Genomic DNA, 18,305 nt, shown 5'->3' on the forward strand with positions numbered 1-18,305 from the left:
GATTATGTTATTCCTCTGCCTCAAATTCCTTCAGGGTCTTTCCATTGCCAGGATTAGATTGCCAAATTAAAATACAGGACACTCAGTTCAACTTGAATTTCAGATAAACAACAAATACTTGTTTAGTTAAAAACTTAAATGAAATTTAACAGAGTTTAATTGAGCAAAGAATGTAGCCCCCAGAGCCAGAATAGGCTCAGAGCAACTCTGGGGGGGTGCAACATGGTCAGATAATATTTATGGACAGAAAAAGGAAAGAGATGTACAGAAAACACACATGAGGTACGGAAACAGCTGCATTAGTTACAGCTTGGCATTTGCCTTATTTGCACACAGTTTGAACAGTTGGCCACCTTTGATTGGTTGAAACTCAGTGATTGGTACAAGAGTAGGTTACACTCTGTTTACTCATCCAGGTAGGTTACAGTTCACTATGTATAGAGAAACCTTTAAGACAAACTTAAAATACGTAAGGAGGCAGCCTTAGGCTAAAATTAATTTAACAATGGCGTTATTATCATCCTTCTTCTAGAGGAGAAGAAACAGATTCAGAGAGGTTAAGTATTTTTCCCAAAGTCACTCAGCCAATAAGCCAGGATTTAAACCCGAGTAGTCTAGCTGCCATGGTTCATGAAATTAACTGGTCTCTCAAATAAGAGTAAAATCCCCTTTGACAACCACAGTCAAGTCAGTTTGCCTTCTTTGGCTCCACAGTCATAACCAGGATTGTCATTGGGTGGGTACTCTTCAAATATTTTTCTGCATATACATGTATATGTAAATAGAGTATAGAAATATATAATATTGTTTGTTGAGTTTTAAATAACATGATACCATATATATACATACATATATGTATGTATATATATATATCTGCATATATATGTATGTATATATATATCTGCAAATTGTTTTTTCCTTCAACAGTATGCCATGGCCCCTACTTTTTATTGTTAAAGAGCATTGATATGTCATTAGCTATTTAGCAGTTCCCCCATTAGTAGATGGTTAGGTGGTGTCTAGTTTTTGCTATTATAAGAAATGTTGTAACGAACATCTTTGTGCATGGCTTCTTGTTTACATCAGAAGCTTTCCTTAGAACAGATGTAGAACTCCTAAACAACATGGGCTACTTTTGAGATTTTAGTTTTTAGATGTCTGTTAGTTGGTATGGTGAAGAGACATCTAAAATAGCCATGAAGGATCCCCACCTTCTGGTATTCATGCCCTTGTGTGGTCCCTTCTCTTTGAACAGGGACAGGACCTTGACTTTCTTCTAGCTCATCAAATGTGACAAAGGTGATGGGATGTCATTTCTGTGATTAAGTTACGTAAAATCATAATTTTCATCTTGCTAGCAAACTTTCTCTGTTGCTTTCTTTTTGGCTTGTATGCTTTTATAAAGCAAAAATGCTATGTTGGTGAGGCCTATGTAGAAAAAACGGCAGGCTCCAGTCCCCTGTTGCCCCACCTCACTCCTCGCCTGGAAATGAGTTCCAAGTACTGGGTTCCAATCCCCACGCCAGCGCTTGCTGGCTATGGCAACAATGTCAGCACATTCCTCAGCTGCTCAGCCTCTCAGCTTTTCCAAGTGTGAACAGGGGGTCCTGAGGCCTAAGTTTGAGGGCGGCCAAATCTAGTCCCAGAAGAGTAGGGATAGTGAGCAGTGGAAAGGGTGGGAGAAGAATGGCCCTTGTTTATGGTCACACTGTATAAGTATCCTTAAAACAGCTTTATTGAGCTATAATTAACATACAATAAAATCTCCCCATTGTAATTACACAGTTTGATAATTTTTAGTGAATTTTGGTGTTATGCAACTATCACTACATTCCATTTTAAGAACAATTATATGATCCTAAAATGTTATTTTATACCTATTTCCATTCACCTCTGCTATTACTCCCAACCCAAGTCAACCACTGATCTCTTTCTTTATCTACAGATTTGCCTTTTCTGGACATTTCGTATAAATAGGATCCTACAATAGGCAGTTTTTTGTGTCGGGATTCTTTCATTTATCACAATGTTTTTGAGGTTTCTTCATGTTGTAGCCTATGCCAGTAGATTGTCCCTTTTTAGTGCTGAGTAGTATTCCATTGTATGGATATGCTACAATTTATCTATTCACCAGTTGTTGGACATTTGGAGCTATTATCAATATTGCTGCTGTGCACATTCACATACAAGTCTTTGTGTGAATGTACGTTTTCATTTCTCTTGGATAGATACCTAGGTGTGAAATCTCTGAGTAGTGGGGAAGTGTATGTTTAAATTTTTCAGAAATTATGAGACTGTTTTCCAAAGCGGTTGTTCCATTTTTCATGTCCATCAGCAGTGTGTGAGGGTTCCAGTTTTTCCATATCCTTGCCAACATTTGATGTGATCATTCTTTTAAATTATAGCAATTCTAGTGGATGTTTTCATATGCGTTTCCCTAATGACTAATAATATAAACATCTTCTATGTGCTTAATATCTATTCTTTGGTGAAATACCTATCCAAATATTTGCCCAATTTTCAATTAGGTTGTTTGCCTTATTTTTGAGTTGTAAGTGTTATTTATATATTCTGGATATGCATCCTTCATCAAATATATTATTTGCAAATATTTTCTCCTAGTCTGTGGCTTGTCATTTGGTTTTCTTGGTGGTGTCTATCAAAGAACAGAAGGGTTAATTTTGATAAAGTCTAATTTATTTTTTTTTTTTCTCTTGTAGATTGTTCTGTTGCTGTTCTATCTAGGAAATCTTTGCCTAACCTAAGGTCCTGAATATTTTTTATAAGTTTTTTTTTTTTTTAAGACAATGTCTCACCATGTTGCACAGGCTAGAGTTCAATGGCAATTCAACAGGCATGATCATAGCACACTACAGCCTTGAACTCCCAGCCTCAAGTGATTCTCCTGCCTCAGCCTCCCAAGTAGCTGGGACTACAGGCATGTGGCACCACACCCAGTTATTTGAGTTTCACGGTTTTAGCTCTTCATTTTCTGTCCATGCTCCATTTTGAGTTAATTATTGTGTATGATATAAATAAGAGTCTTTAAGTTTTTGTTTGTTTTCTATATATGGATACCTGATTTACCAAACACAGTTTGTTGAGAAAAACCTCAGTAAATTGCCTTTACATATTTGTCACAAATAAATTAACCATACATGTAGAGATTTATTTCTGGAATCTCTATTCTGTTTCATTGATTGAATTCTCTATCCTTAAGTCAATATCACACTGTGATGATTGCTATAGCTTTATTTTAAGCATCTTATTAGCTATTTGAACTTAAGTTGCTATGCTTCTCTGAGCCTCACTTCCTTGTTTTAAGAATGGAAATAATAACAGATTCTACCACTTAGATTTATTATGTGAAAAACAAAGTCATTATGTTATGGGGTCTTTGGAGTGTTGCTTTTGTGGCCAGAAACCTCTGTGGCCAGTGGTGCCTTTGCCTGAGTTCTTGTCTTGCATCCAGGAAGAATAAGGTATGTAGACAAGTAGAGGTTGAGCAAAATGAAGAGGAGATTTATTGAGTGTTAGAACAGCTCAGAGGAGACCCACAGTGGGTAGCTCCTCTCCATAGGCAGGTCATTCCCACGTCTGCAGCTCTCAGCAGAGAGGAGGCCCTGGAGAGGGTAGCTTCTGTCTGCAGTGGTCATCCCTTCCTCTAAGTCCTCTCCCTGCTCTGGCTGAGCCCAGGGCATTTATGAACCTCAGAAGGATGGAAGTGCCCATGGATTGGTCCATGGGTGGCCATGCCAGGGCCATAAAAGGCACCACAAGTCCCATTCTGGTCCATGGGACTGGCAGCCTGGCCCCCAGACTTCAGGCCCTGCCTGGCCTGAAGGTGGAGCATTGCCAGGGACCCCTCTCCTTCCTCCCAGGAATCCATCTGCCTCCTGATGTCTTCATGGTATCAGCCAGACTTTGCTCTGAGATCTGTCTGAGTGGGTGCTCACAGCAGGGAGAAGCCAGGCAGCGGGAGCAGGCACTTCTGAGCCTCTGAGGGCATGGATGCCTGAGTCTGCAGCTGTCCCCAGGAGGGCAGGGATATCCCTGCCCAGGGAGCAGGAGGCCTGGGTCTGCAGCGGCGAGTTGGATGGCTGCAGCTGCACCCAGGGAGCTCCTGCCCCACCTTGGAAGGGTCAGGGTTCCTGTTTGTCCCCAGCTCCTGCAGGCTCCACTGAGCCTATGGTGCCAGGAGCATCTAGCTGCAGCCAGCGTGATGGCAGTGGCAGGCCATCTGGAGTGGGCACTGCCATCAATTATTTCTTCCATTTTGCAGATGAAGAAATTGAGATCCAGGGAGAATGAAGCCAACTGGGCCAAGGTCAGTGAACTGAAGAGGACTTTGGCTTTTCTTTTTTGCTACCCACAGCAACCCCTCTCTTTATGAGGCTGGGACCACCTCCCTTGAGAAAAGCTAAGAATGCCTATTTCTCACTTTCCCAGACCTTCTTGCAGGTAGGCAGAGAGGCCTCACATAGGCCTCAGGGATTGGAGCACTCAATCCGACTTCCAAGTTCATGGGAACTAATGTCTAGCATTTCCAACATTCATTCCATAGACGTCTGCTGAGCCCCTTCTGTAGCCAGGCTGTGTGCTAAGTTCTTGGCAAGCATGACATACACATAACAACTCTCAGTGGTAGAATCTGTTATTATTCCAATTCTTAAGACAAGGAAGTGAGGCTCAGAGAAACAAAGCAACTTGTGTTTACACAGCTAGTAAGTTAGAATTAAGATTTAACCCAGAACTCCAGACTCATGTATATCTCATTACACGACACCTCAGTGACTCGTTACACAGGAGGAAAAGATCAAGATCATTCTTACTCTCTCATTTGTTCTTTTGGAAATTTTCAAATATATATCAAAAAAAGAGAGAGAACTGTAATGAACCTAATGTAATCATTGCTGGCTTACATGGGTATTTCAAGATACTTAAAAGAAAATATTTATTTTTAAACTGCCGATGTCCAATGATAGAATAGGCTTAAAATTGGTTATTTTTAACACAATGGAATGAAAAAATATAGCAGAAAAATTATTAATAGCTAGAGCTACATGTATCAACATGGATGAATTTCACAAATATGTTTTTGAAGTAAGTTTTAGAAAAATACAGAGTATGATTCCATTTACAAAAAGTTTAAAATAATTTTGAACAATGCCATATATGTATGTATAGTTCTGTAATCCAGAGGCATGTATACATGTAGTAAAAGTATAAAGGAATGCTTCAAAATAATAAACACTAAACTTAGTTTAGTGATTATGTTTCGTCAAGAAGGAAAGAGTGAGGTCAGGAACGAGGGATGAGTTTCACCTTCATTAGCAGCATTTTATTTAAGAAGTTATGTGGTAGGTATGTAGGTGTCTGTTTTACTATACTTTATATATTTTTATTTATCGTATTTATTGCATGATTTTTAGGTAATGCATGACAAACTAAGTAGCCAATCATAGGAGAATGGACCATCAAATTATCATTTATTTCATTTCTTCTCAGCCTTGACTGCACCTTGGAATCACCTGGAGAGTTAAAAACAAAAACAAAACAACAACAACAGCATTGAAACTCAGTACCACCCATCTGCGACTTTGATGTATGTGGTTTGGGGTGCAGCCTGGGCATCAGGGTGTTTAAAACCTGGTGATTCTAACATGCAGCCAAGATGCAGAACTATCACTGCGGAACAGCTGAAATGATATAACCTGGGTTACATGTACCAGTATAGACAAAGCTTTAAAAAATACAGTGCTGAAAGAAAAGTCAGTTGCCAAAGGATATATACAATGTGATGGCTTGCATAGAAAATTTAAGAGCATGGAATATAATATGATATATACATAGTATGGATATATATAATCTTTTGTTAAAAAATATACATATTGTATGGATACACACATAATTTTTTGTTAAAAAGCATGAGAACTAAAAACCCCAAGTTCAGAGTACTGTTTAGCTCTGGGGAGGGAAGATGATGGCTAGGGCTGGGATGAGACTGGGAATTGGGACTGGAGACTCAGCTCCAGGTGATGGCTATTCGAGTTCCTTCTAGGGTGTTGATTCCCCCAAACAGTGCAATAACAGATGCTCTGCAGCAAACACAAATCTCATGTAGGACAGCTCTTTTTCTTGACAGCAGCTGAAGTCCCCTCCCCACCCCATCCCATCCCTCATGCAGTTTCCCTCTGGCTCCGGTCCTGTGTCAGCTTGCAAGCACTGTGCTTCCGCCAGAAGACGGATGTTTCCCCTCTTGGGAGGAAACTGGCTTGGAGCCTAGATCTGGGCCAAGTTTGGGACAAGCTATTGGGAATCACAACTTCTCAGCAAGGTCAAACGACTTTTCTTGTATAGTGCCCTCTTTCCAGAGTGTAGAAAATGCTTCCCAGGGGGAAGGAGCAACCGTATGACATCAAGGAGACCTGATATTACCTGGCTGTGTGATATTAAACAAATCCTTCTCCTCTCTGAACCTCCATTTCCCTATATATATATCATGAGGAGGTTGGTATGTAGGAAATGTTAAGTCCCTCTCTAGCTCCAGGAGCTGAATCATGATTGATTTAAAACAGTGCTTCTCAATCCTAGTGAGAGGTGACAGTATGCTGGCAGCCCTTGCTGGGTCTCAGCGCCTCCTCAGCCTCGGTGCCCCCTCTGGCCGCGCTTGAGGAGCCCTTCAGCCTGCCGCTGCACTGTGGGGACCCCTCTCTGGGCTGGTCGAGGCCGGAGCCGGCTCCCTCTGCTTGCGGGGAGGTGTGGAAGGAGAGGCGCGGGCAGGAACTGGGGCTGCACACAGCGCTCTCACACCAGCACGAGTTCCGGGTGGGCGCGGGCTCTGCCTGTCCCGCACTCTGAGCGCCCCGGCCCCCGGGCAGTGAGGGGCTTAGCATCTGAGCCAGCAGCTGCGGAGGAGGCACCAGGTCCCCCAGCACTGCCGCCCACCCCCACCAGCTAGAATTCTCGCCGGGACTCAGCCACCTCCGCGTGGGGCAGAGCTCGGGACCTGCAGCCCACCATGCCTGAGCCCCCGGAGGTGGGCTCCGGCAAGGCCCGAGCCTCCCCACGGGTGCTGCCCCCTGCTTCACTGGCACCTGGTACCATGGACCACCCAAAGGCTGAGGAGTGCAAGCTCGAGGCACGGGACTGGCGGGCAGGTGGTCCTGGCGCCTGATCCAGGTATCCACTAGGGGAAGCCAGCTGGGTTCCTGAGTCTGGCGGGACTTGCAGAACTTTTATGTCTAGTTAAAGGTTTGTAAATACACCAATCAGCACCCTGTGTATAGCTCAAGGTTTGTAAGTGCACCAGTCAGTGCTCTGTGTCTAGCTAAACTAGTGGGGACTTGGAGAATCTTTATGTCTAGCTAAAGGATTGTAAATACACCAGTCAGCACTCTGTGTCTAGCTCAAGGTTTATAAACATACCAATCAGCACCCTGTGTGTAGCTCAAGGTTTGTAAATGCACCAATGTGTGCTGTGTCTAGCTAATCTAGTGGGGACTTGGAGAACTTTTGTGTCTAGCTCAGGGATTGTAAATGCACCAATCAGCACCCTATCAAAACGGACCACTCAGCAATTTGTAAAATGGACCAATCAGCTCTCAGTAAAATGGGCCACTCAGCAGGATGTGGGTGGGGTCAGATAAGGGAATAAAAGCAGGCTGCCAGAGCCAGGAGGGGTAATCCTCTTGGGTCCCCTTCCATGCCGTGGAGGCTTTATTGTCTCGCTCTTTGCAATAAATGTTGCTGGTGCTAACTCTTTGGGCCCACGTGAGTTGTAACACTCACTGTAACACTCGCCCTGAAGGTCTGCAGCTTTACTCTTGAGGCCAGCCAGACCACGAACCCACTGGGAGAAATGAATAAGTCCATATGGGAGGAAGGAACAATTCCAGATGTGCCTGCTTAAGAGCTGTAACACTCGTCTTGAGGGTCTGTGGCTTCATTCTTGAAGTCAGTGAGGCTGAGAACCCACCAGTTCCAGACACACTAGTATTTACTAGAATAATCTGGGGTATTTTAAAAAAAATAGTGACACCTGGGTCTATTCTTGGTAATTCTGATTTAGTTAATCCAGAGTAGGGCCCAGGCACCTATATCTTTGTAAAGCTTTTCATGGCTGGGTTCGGTGGACCACACCTATAATCCAAGCACTTTGGGAGGATGAGGTGGCAGGATTGCTCGAGACCAGGAGTTAAAGACCCCCTTGGGCAACATAGACCTGATACCTATTTTTTAAAAAGTAAAAATTAGCCACGTGTAGTCATGCATGCCTATAGTCTCAGAGACTCAGGAGGCTGAGGTGGAAGGATTACTTGAGCCCAGGAGTTTGAGGGTGCAGTGAGCTATGATTGCACCACTGCTTTCCAGCCTGGATGACAGAGTGAGACCCTGTCTCTAAGAGAAAAATTGAAAATAAGATAAAAGTTCCTCCAGTGATTGTAATGTACAGCCAGGGCTGAGGGCTAGTGGTCTAGGACAATCAAATCTAGGCGTCTCAATGGCCTTTGCCTGAAACTCTTTTTCCTAGCCTCTTTTGCATCTGGGAGTAGCCACGTGACGTGCTTCTGACCAATGCGGTGCAAGGACGTCTCCTGGGGGCTGCTGGGAAGTCTTCTGCTACCTGACAATGAGGTAGACGTGGAAGGTGCTCTTTCTAGCATCGACCTCTTGCCCTTTCATCCTGTCTTGAGCATGACTGACAGGGACATTGCCTTTGGAGCTGTGGTAGCTGTCTTGGGATGAGCCTCAGAAGGTAAAGCCAACACACTGAGGATGACAGAGCAGAAAGACAGGGAAGTCCTGGGCACTTGATGAGGATGCTCACTGCTGCTTTCCTCTCAGAATCACCTACCTCTTGGCCTCTTTCTATGTGAGACAATGAAGTAACTTTATGCCAAAGCAATTTTCTTTTATTTATTTATTTTTTTGAGATGGAGTCTCACTCTGTCATCCAGGCTGGAGTGCAGTGGCGCCATCTCGGCTCACTGCAAGCTCCACCTCCCGGGTTCATGCCATTCTCCTGCCTCAGCCTCCCGAGTAGCTGGGACTACAGGCGCCCGCCACCACGTCCGGCTAATTTTTTTGTATTTTTTTAGTAGAGATGGAGTTTCACCGTATTAGCCAGGATGGTCTTGATCTCCCGACCCTGTGATCCGCCAACCTCAGCCTCCCCAGAGTGCTGGGATTTCAGGCGTGAGCCACCGTGCCAGGCCAAGTAACTTTCAGTCAGTTAATTTACTTGCTCACCTTGATTGATAAAGTCAAGACAATTCTCTTTGTCTTGACTAGACAAGAATAGAACGCATATTCCAGAGAGAGGAGCAATGTTGAAATGCAGGAAAATGCTGACACCTCCTACTCTGCCTGAAATTTTCTGCCAAAAAATGCCCATACCAGGGCCTCAAAGAGCAATCCTGCCCCATGAGACCTCGTCAGGATTTTTTTTTTTTTTTTTTTTTTGAGACGGAGTCTCGCTCTGTCCCTCAGGCTGGAGTGCAGTGGCACAATCTCGGCTCACTGCAAGCTCCGCCTCCTGGGCTCAGGCCATTCTCCTGCCTCAGGCTCCCCAGTAGCTGGGACTACAGGCGCCTGCCACCACACCGGTTAATTTTGTGTATTTTTAGTACAGACGGGGTTTCACCCTGTTAGCCAGGATGGTCTCGATCTCCTGACCTCATGATCTGCCCACCTCGGCCTCCCAAAGTACTGGGATTACAGGCGTGAGCCACCGCGCCTGGCCTAGGCCTCATCAGGCTTTCTAAGCCCTATTGATGTCTTCCTTTCTCCACACCTGACTTGTCCTAGGCTCCATTAAAGGGAAGGAAAGCAAAACCAAAATCTCCGTAAACTGGAGGCAGGGGGCTAGGTGGCTATTTCTAATCCTTTCTCTATTACAGGCTCGCCTTGTTGCAGGATGAGTGTGCTTGGTTATCTGTTACTGGGTAGCACACTGCCCAAAGCACAGAGACTCAAGGCAATAATTTATTATTATCTTTCACAGTTCTGTGGGTTGTCTAGGCTTGGCTGGGTGATTCTCGCTTGGGGTTTCTCGTATGGGAACAGACAGAGAATGTCAGGGACTAGGGCCCTTTGAAGGCGTGACTGGGCTGGTCACCCCTGATAGTTTCTATACTCACAGTGTCTGGGCCCCAGAACTCTTTCACATGGCCTGAACAGAGTACCCTGAACATCTTGCATGGCAACTTGAGACTCTGAGAGGTGGGAAGCAAAAGCTGCCAGGCCAGTTCAGGGCTACACTTTGATCTGGCATAGCATCTGTGTCTAGACATGGCTTTCATCAAAGGAGTCCCAGGACCCACCCAGATTCAAGGGGGTAAAGACATCGATCTGCCTCTTGACTAGCGGTGGTAAGGTCAAGATCACATTGCAAAAGAGCGTGTGAGGTCTATCTTTGGAGCATCCTTGGAAAAGGTGATCTGCTACAATGGAGCAGGAGGAGCCAGATGAAGGTTTTGGCTTTCAAAGATCAGGAGCCTTTCTGAACTTATCTGGGAAAGGCTGGGTGGAGGAGGCTGTCTATCTGTTTGCAGTCTCCAGAAGCCACTCCAGGAAGAAGGGGAAGGAGGAAAGGAAATAATATTGTATAACTTGGCAATGTTGTTTTGAGTCAGCCTGAGCTGGATTCAAATCCTAGCTCACTCACTGAGAACTGGGTGAATTTGAGGTATCACATCATCTCTCAGGGACTTTGTCACTTCAGTGTTTATCTAAACAAAGCCAAGGGAGTAAGAGCTATCTGTAAAACTGCAATGTGTCTAAGCCCGTGGTAAATGTCTACGGAAGGGAAGAATGCCTTAGTGAGTGAATAAATGACTGTGTGAGTGAACAAGTTAATGACGATCTTGTTCATTTCTGCATTCCCAGAGTCCAGCATGCTCAGTGCATGTTTGCTGAATGACTGAGTGAATGGAGACTCTCTGAGGGCAGCACAGCTTCTGTTTATCCCCAGCCAGGTGTTGCCTCCATTCCCACCCTAGGAATCACATGCCCTGGACTGGGGGCATCTGGGCTGGGCCCTGAGCTGAGGAAACTCTGATTTTAGGAGAAGCTGACCTGACTCTCAAACATCAGGCTACCGACAGCAACTACCCTAGGAAAGGATCCAGTGGTGGACATTGGTGATTTGCTGGCTACTGTCATCAAGGGGAAACAGATTTCCCAGTGACTCTAACTCCACACCCACCTGGGAGAATAGTATGTCTGTTCTGTTTGGAGCCAAGATGGGTGGCAACTTCAGGCTCCTTATGTCACTTCTAGTGTCACCTTGGGTGACAACTGTTGATACCAGGAATGGGGAGGGAGGCAAGGGCAGGGGCAGAAATAAGGAAGAGAGGGCGTTTGAGGTGAGTGAAGCCTAGATAGGTGACTGTTAGTCACATGAAGACTTAGGTGAACAATTCCCAAACTGGAGTCATTTGTGTATTATTGTCTTTAAGATTTTTCTTTTGCATTGTATACCATTTTTACTATTATAAATGCGTGGTTTAAAAATTGATATTCTTTGCATTCTTAAGTATATTTAACTTTAGCTATGTGCTAAAGCCTGGAGCTGCACCAGGCTGTGCTGAGATGGATTTCTATCGGTTATGGAAATCCCACCAGAACTGGTGAGGTTGGGGCAGGGGACAGATACCCTCTACATGGTCATTGGACAAGTGGGCAGAAGCAGCACAAGGATTCTCTCCCTTCCTCAGCCCTTATCACATGCAGTCCCCCACCAACTGCAAGCTGGCGAAGAGGGAAGAGATCTTGTCACTCAGAGCACAGCCTGTAGGAAAACAGGCGCTGTCCATGCTTCATCACACAGACATGTCTGAGGCTACCCCTTTCCTGCATCCCAGATGGTTTTGTCAAAAGCTAACCAAACTCATAATTCCCCTCCTCCAGGACATCCTCCCTGCACATATATTGCACACTGTGTTGTGCAATGAAAAGAGCATGAGCTTTGGAATCAATTGCATTAATGTGAAAATTACAGCTCCTAGTTCAGTCGTTTGCCAGCTTTATGACTTAGGACAATCCATGTCACTTTCTAAGTCCCATTTTTTTCATTTACAAAATGGGGATTAGAAAGATACCTTTCTAGTGGACCTCTATTATTTTTCTCTGCCCAGCATACTTTCCCACTTCTTGTAACATCATTCAACATTTCCGCAGAGGAACCACTATTCCACCAATACCTGTTTCATGTAACTCTGATGCCCAATCCCAGGACCTTGTCATTTCCTGTCCGTAGGTCTGGCCAACCACAGTTTCCTAGAGGGCTTGAGCTTCTTGCTGGAGCCAGAAGCCTAGGGCACAGCAGTTAAGGGGGTGCACACTCTTGCATGAACCTGAGGCCCCAGGTGCCTTACTCTTAAGGAGCCACTCACTAGGGTAATCATGAAATTCACTCAAGAGTGAGTGCTTCATTAAACTTTGCACTGAGGTGCCTCAGTCAGCCTACCTTAATCCTAGTGCTGGTTCTCCATTTCTCTGGATAGCGTCACTGATCTAACCGAAACCAGCTTGGTGAGTGACTTTTGCTGGGAAGAGTATACAGCTGCTGGGAGGGAGAATTTCTCTCTTCCTCATGGACTGCAAAGTAATAAGGTTGTAACCACAGAACTTCTGGCAGCTGTGTCCCCTTCACATGTAGAAAGCTTGCAACACGAGAGAATAAAGCCAGACAGAGATGATACCAGGAATTCTGACAACCTTGTTTGAGTTTCTGGATCCAGTTTTTCCCAGAGCCTGCTTTACCATTGTCCTTCCTAGTTACATGAGCTGATTTGCTTTGTTCAATATGACTTGTGTTTCTGTCACTTGCAATAAAAGAATCTTGAGTAATTAAACCTAGCTCACAGAATTGCATTATTTGAATCTACTTTCCCTCTCATAGATGTTGATTTGGGGCCAGGAGTGGTGACTCACACCTGTGATCTCAGCACTTTGGGAGGCCAAAACGGGCAGATCACCTGAGGTCAGGAGTTCAAAACCAGCCTGAACAACATGGTGAAACCCCGTCACTACTAAAAATACAAAAATTAGCCAGGTGTGGTGACGGGTGCCTGTAATCCCATCTACTCTGGAGACTGAGGCAGGAGAATCGCTTGAACCCTGGAGGCGGAGTTTGCAGTGAGCCGAGATCACACCACTGTACTCCAGCCTGGGCGACAGAACAAGACTCCATCTAAAAAAAAAAAACAAAAAACAAAACAAAAAAAAGAAAAGTTGGTTTCCTGAAGCCTTCATGAGTTTAAGACTAAATTTTGTGAGTTTAAGACTAAATTTTGGGGCTGGAGTGTGGGAACTTAGGATCTAACACAAGGGGCATCCATAACAGACAAGAAGGGGAAGTGGAGAGCCTTTTAATATGAATAAAAAGCACAGGAAAGCGAAAGAGAGAGATTTGGAGGGAGCAAGACTAGTGAAGATGCTACCTAGATTCTTTTTTCTTTTTGATTTATGAAAAATAAATTTATTATATAATACCTTGTTTTTAACAATGTTCAATTATTTTTTATTCAGAATACTTGTGTCATTCATGTAAAATACAGTACACTGTATGTTATAGATTTTTTTTCCTCAAAAATTCTAAGGCTCTCCTACTCGTTCTCCTTTGCTGAAGTAAGGGCACCATAAACAATGTGCGAACAAGTTTTCAAAAGGAAAATTAACTAAACAAAATTTTAATAGCACTACACCAACCAGGTTTAAAAACAGGATGCAAATATTTGGATTGGATGCCACACCTTTTTACAGAAGTTATCATTCATGCTTTTTTCATCTTAAAGCATGCTCACAAATCAGCAACACCAACAGGAAAAATAAACCACGGTCTATGACAATCATTTTAGTTTGTTTGCTGAACCAAACAGGTTTATATCAATGGCAACATATTTAATTACTATCAAATAGCAGCTTTAATACCAGTCAAGTCATAGATTGAAAATAAAAACAAACTTATAAGTTGGAAGTTAATCTTTGAGAGTTTTGAAACCTTTCTGGAAAAACTATGTGGCTTTTTTGTACCTTCAAAAAAATCCAAGCAATATTCTTGGTCAGAAAACACTGATTAATGTAGAAAATGAATCAGCCCACTGATAAGACACTAAAAAGAAAGGTGTACCAAAATAATCTCATTTTGAGTCTTGGTTATTTTGTTAACATATACTGTATGTTTCAAGTACCAGTTAAACTTTGTGTCTGTGTGTATACTATTGGTCATATAATGTTGTTACACTGAAAAAATTCCCCACATACAAAGACAAATGCTTACCCCTAGCACATTCACAGACTGTGAATGCTACAGACTGTCACTGAAAAAAATGCATTGGTCAGTCTGAACCATGTCAGGTAAACTATGGAAGTAGCAAATCCACAACACAAACTGTGCTAGCACTTTCTTTTCAAGTCTAACTCCAAAATAGGTACAACTTGGAAGACACTACCCCAGTCTGTGAAAGGTGGTGGAACTTGGCTACTGGACATTTTGAAGATGTGGTTGTACAGTACATTCTCATGGCCCATACCAGGTTCCCGCGGAGAGCTGCACAGTCAGCCCTGCAGCATTCGCAACAGTGCATGGACAAGATTCCGATGCAGCTCAGTGCCGATGTGTCTGATGTGAGTACTGTGGAGGCTGCTGGGAGGTAGCTGAGTATCCCATGCTGCTCTGCGGCTGGGAGGTGCTTGGTCCAGGGTTGGGGTAGGCAGCATGTGGATTGGAGCGCTGATAGTCTGAGGTCATGATAAGTCCACCTGAGGTAGTGGTGGGAGAAACAACTCTCACTTCCTTCAACAGGGGTCCCTGTGTGTGACTGCTGTCTTGATTCACTGGGTGGCCAGTTCCATTCATGTGGTTATTGCCCTGCTGCTGCTGGTTCTTTTTGTCTCCTTTGTCATCAGGTTCTTCTTCCGTTAAAAATTCTCATTTTGGGTAAAGGATTTGACAATCGGTAAAAACGTCTGATGTAGGAAGTGGGTCTTCTAAGAAATAGAGATCCTGCATAGCCTGTTCTGAGGTAATTCGCTTTATTGGGTCCATGGTAAGCAACTTTTGAAGCAAGTGGAATGCTTTACTATCTGGTTTAACTTTGTTTTTCCATATACTTGATAAGACTGCAGTTGGTATATGTATTTCTTCTGAAATCTTTCATTAATGTTGAATGTTCAGGCATCTTTTTTACTTCTTCTCAATCTTTGTCTGCAGGAAATACCATTACATTGAATATTCTGTCCAGCTGGTCATGGTGATGAGGATTACTAGTTTTGATGTCCTCTTGTCGACAGTGAAATATTGGTTCTGATGTTAGTAGTTCTGCAAATATACACCCTACAGCCCAAATATCATTAGCTTTGGTATAATGCCTTGCTCCAAGAAGTAGTTCAGGGGCTCGGTACCAGAATGTGACAACCACTGGATCCAAATTTGCTAAAGTCTTCAAAGGGGAATTAAATAATTGGGCAAAGCCCATTTCAGATTTGAATTTGATGCCACCAAAATGGACTGGAGAAACTTCTTTAAAAGCACATGTAAAGACTTAACAGGCATTTCTGAGGGCACTAGAGTGAGTGCTGACAGGGTCTGTAATTTTTACTCTTCGTCACTCAGGACCTTCACCCATAACTAAAATATTAGCAGGTTTCAAATCTCTGTGCAACACCCAGTTAGCACGCAGGTAGTGAATACCATCTAGGATCTGATATAATAGTGACTTCACCACTCCCCGAGGTAACTGAACTGGCTTCTTGTTTGCTTTAGAAGCTCTGAGAAACTTGATTATATGCCAGAGGTCATGTTCAGTGTAGTCAAACAGAAGCCACACCTTCCTATCAGCATGAGACACAAACACCTTTTGAAGAGAAATGACGTTTGGATGCTCAAGCTCTCGAAGTAATGCTATTTCTTTACACGCGGACCCAGAGATCCCAGTTCCTTCTATTTGTTTTAAATCATAGTCTTTATCATCCTTCCCATCTTTCCTCTTGGCTTTGTAGACGTGACCATAAGTGCCTTGGCCAACTTGGCAGCACTTGTATTCAAACAGGTCCTCGACCCGCTCCCGCTCGCTGCTTAGCTTCACTTTAAAGTCATAGTCCATTGTCACAGCCTCCAAGGCCGGGAGAGCTGGGTCGGGGGACCGGGGGCAGGGGTGGGGACCGGGGAAGCACGGGCAGCCGCAGTCCCCGGGAATCCGCCCGCTCTACGCCCCCAGGCGGCAGCACCAGCCCGACTGATGCGGCAAGAGCAGGAAGAGGCCCTGGGAAAGCGCCGGGGACATCCAGTGGGGCGGAAGGGTAGAGGCTGGCTGGGGTGGAGGAACGGGGAGGATCCCCCCCGCGAAGGAGAGCCGAGGGACCAGGGCTGGGGGTGGGGAGCGGTGTCTCTGCCATTGTCCCTGCGGGCTTCCTGGGCGCCGGCTCCGCCGCTCTCTCCCGCCACGCGCGAGTTCTGCTCCTGCTGTGGTGGGAGCGGCGGGGTGGCCAGGGGGGCTCTCGTCCTCTCACACGCGCACTCACGCCTCACGAGCTCACACACACGCTCACACTCACTCACTCTCCCATACACTCAAATATGGGCAGCGCCGCACAGCAACCGGCACCTCCTCAAAGCTATCTAGATTCTTTTTTTTTTTTTAATGTTATTATTATTATTTTTTTCTCTTTTATTATTATTATTATTATCATTATTATACTTTAGGTTTTATGGTACATGTGTGCAATGTGCAGGTAAGTTACATATGTATACATGTGCCATGCTGGTGCGCTGCACCCACCAACTCGTCATCTAGCATTAGGTATATCTCCCAGTGCTATCCCTCCCCCCTCCCCCCACCCCACAACAGTCCCCGAAGTGTGATGTTCCCCTTCCTGTGTCCATGTGTTCTCATTGTTCAATTCCCACCTATGAGTGAGAATATGCGGTGTTTGGTTTTTTGTTCTTGCGATAGTTTACTGAGAATGATGATTTCCAGTTTCATCCATGTCCCTACAAAGGACATGAACTCATCATTTTTTATGGCTGCATAGTATTCCATGGTGTATATGTGCCACATTTTCTTAATCCAGTCTATCATTGTTGGACATTTGGGTTGGTTCCAAGTCTTTGCTATTGTGAATAATGCCGCAATAAACATACGTGTGCATGTGTCTTTATAGCAGCATGATTTATAGTCCTTTGGGTATATACCCAGTAATGGGATGGCTGGGTCAAATGGAATTTCTAGTTCTAGATCCCTGAGGAATCGCCACACTGACTTCCACAAGGGTTGAACTAGTTTACAGTCCCACCAACAGTGTAAAAGTGTTCCTATTTCTCCCCATCCTCTCCAGCACCTGTTGTTTCCTGACTTTTTAATGATTGCCATTCTAACTGGTGTGAGATGGTATCTCATTGTGGTTTTGATTTGCATTTCTCTGATGGCCAGTGATGGTGAGCATTTTTTCATGTGTTTTTTGGCTGCATAAATGTCTTCTTTTGAGAAGTGTCTGTTCAAGTCCTTCGCCCACTTTTTGATGGGGTTGTTTGTTTTTTTCTTGTAAATTTGTTGGAGTTCATTGTAGATTCTGGATATTAGCCCTTTGTCAGATGAGTAGGTTGCGAAAATGTTCTCCCATTTTGTAGGTTGCCTGTTCACTCTGATGGTAGTTTCCTTTGCTGTGCAGAAGCTCTTTAGTTTAATTAGATCCCATTTGTCAATTTTGGCTTTTGTTGCCATTGCTTTTGGTGTTTTAGACATGAAGTCCTTGCCCATGCCTATGTCCTGAATGGTAATGCCTAGGTTTTCTTCTAGGGTTTTTATGGTTTTAGGTCTAACATTTAAGTCTTTAATCCATCTTGAATTGATTTTTGTAAAAGGTGTAAGGAAGGGATCCAGTTTCAGCTTTCTACATATGGCTAGCCAGTTTTCCCAGCACCATTTATTAAATAGGGAATCCTTTCCCCATTTCTTGTTTTTGTCAGGTTTGTCAAATATCAGATACTTGTAGATATGTGGCATTATTTCTGACGGCTCTGTTCTGTTCCATTGATCTATATCTCTGTTTTGGTACCAGTACCATGCTGTTTTGGTTACTGTAGCCTTGTAGTATAGTTTGAAGTCAGGTAGTGTGATGCCTCCAGCTTTGTTCTTTTGGCTTAGGATTGACTTGGTGATGCGGGCTCTTTTTTGGTTCCATATGAACTTTAAAGTAGTTTTTTCCAATTCTGTGAAGAAAGTCATTGGTAGCTTGATGGGGATGGCATTGAATCTGTAAATTACCTTGGGAAGGATGGCCATTTTCATGATATTGAT

General features: G+C 44.0%; 1 pseudogene; it reads right to left on the reverse strand.

Moving 5' to 3' along the window:
* Window positions 1-14,365: 14,365 nt before the first annotated feature.
* Window positions 14,366-16,112, reverse strand: LOC129014254 (cyclin-dependent kinase 8-like; annotated as a pseudogene).
* Window positions 16,113-18,305: the final 2,193 nt, after the last annotated feature.

The sequence above is a fragment of the Pongo pygmaeus genome, chromosome 16, assembly GCF_028885625.2.
Source record: "Pongo pygmaeus isolate AG05252 chromosome 16, NHGRI_mPonPyg2-v2.0_pri, whole genome shotgun sequence".
Taxonomy (NCBI): domain Eukaryota; kingdom Metazoa; phylum Chordata; class Mammalia; order Primates; family Hominidae; genus Pongo; species Pongo pygmaeus.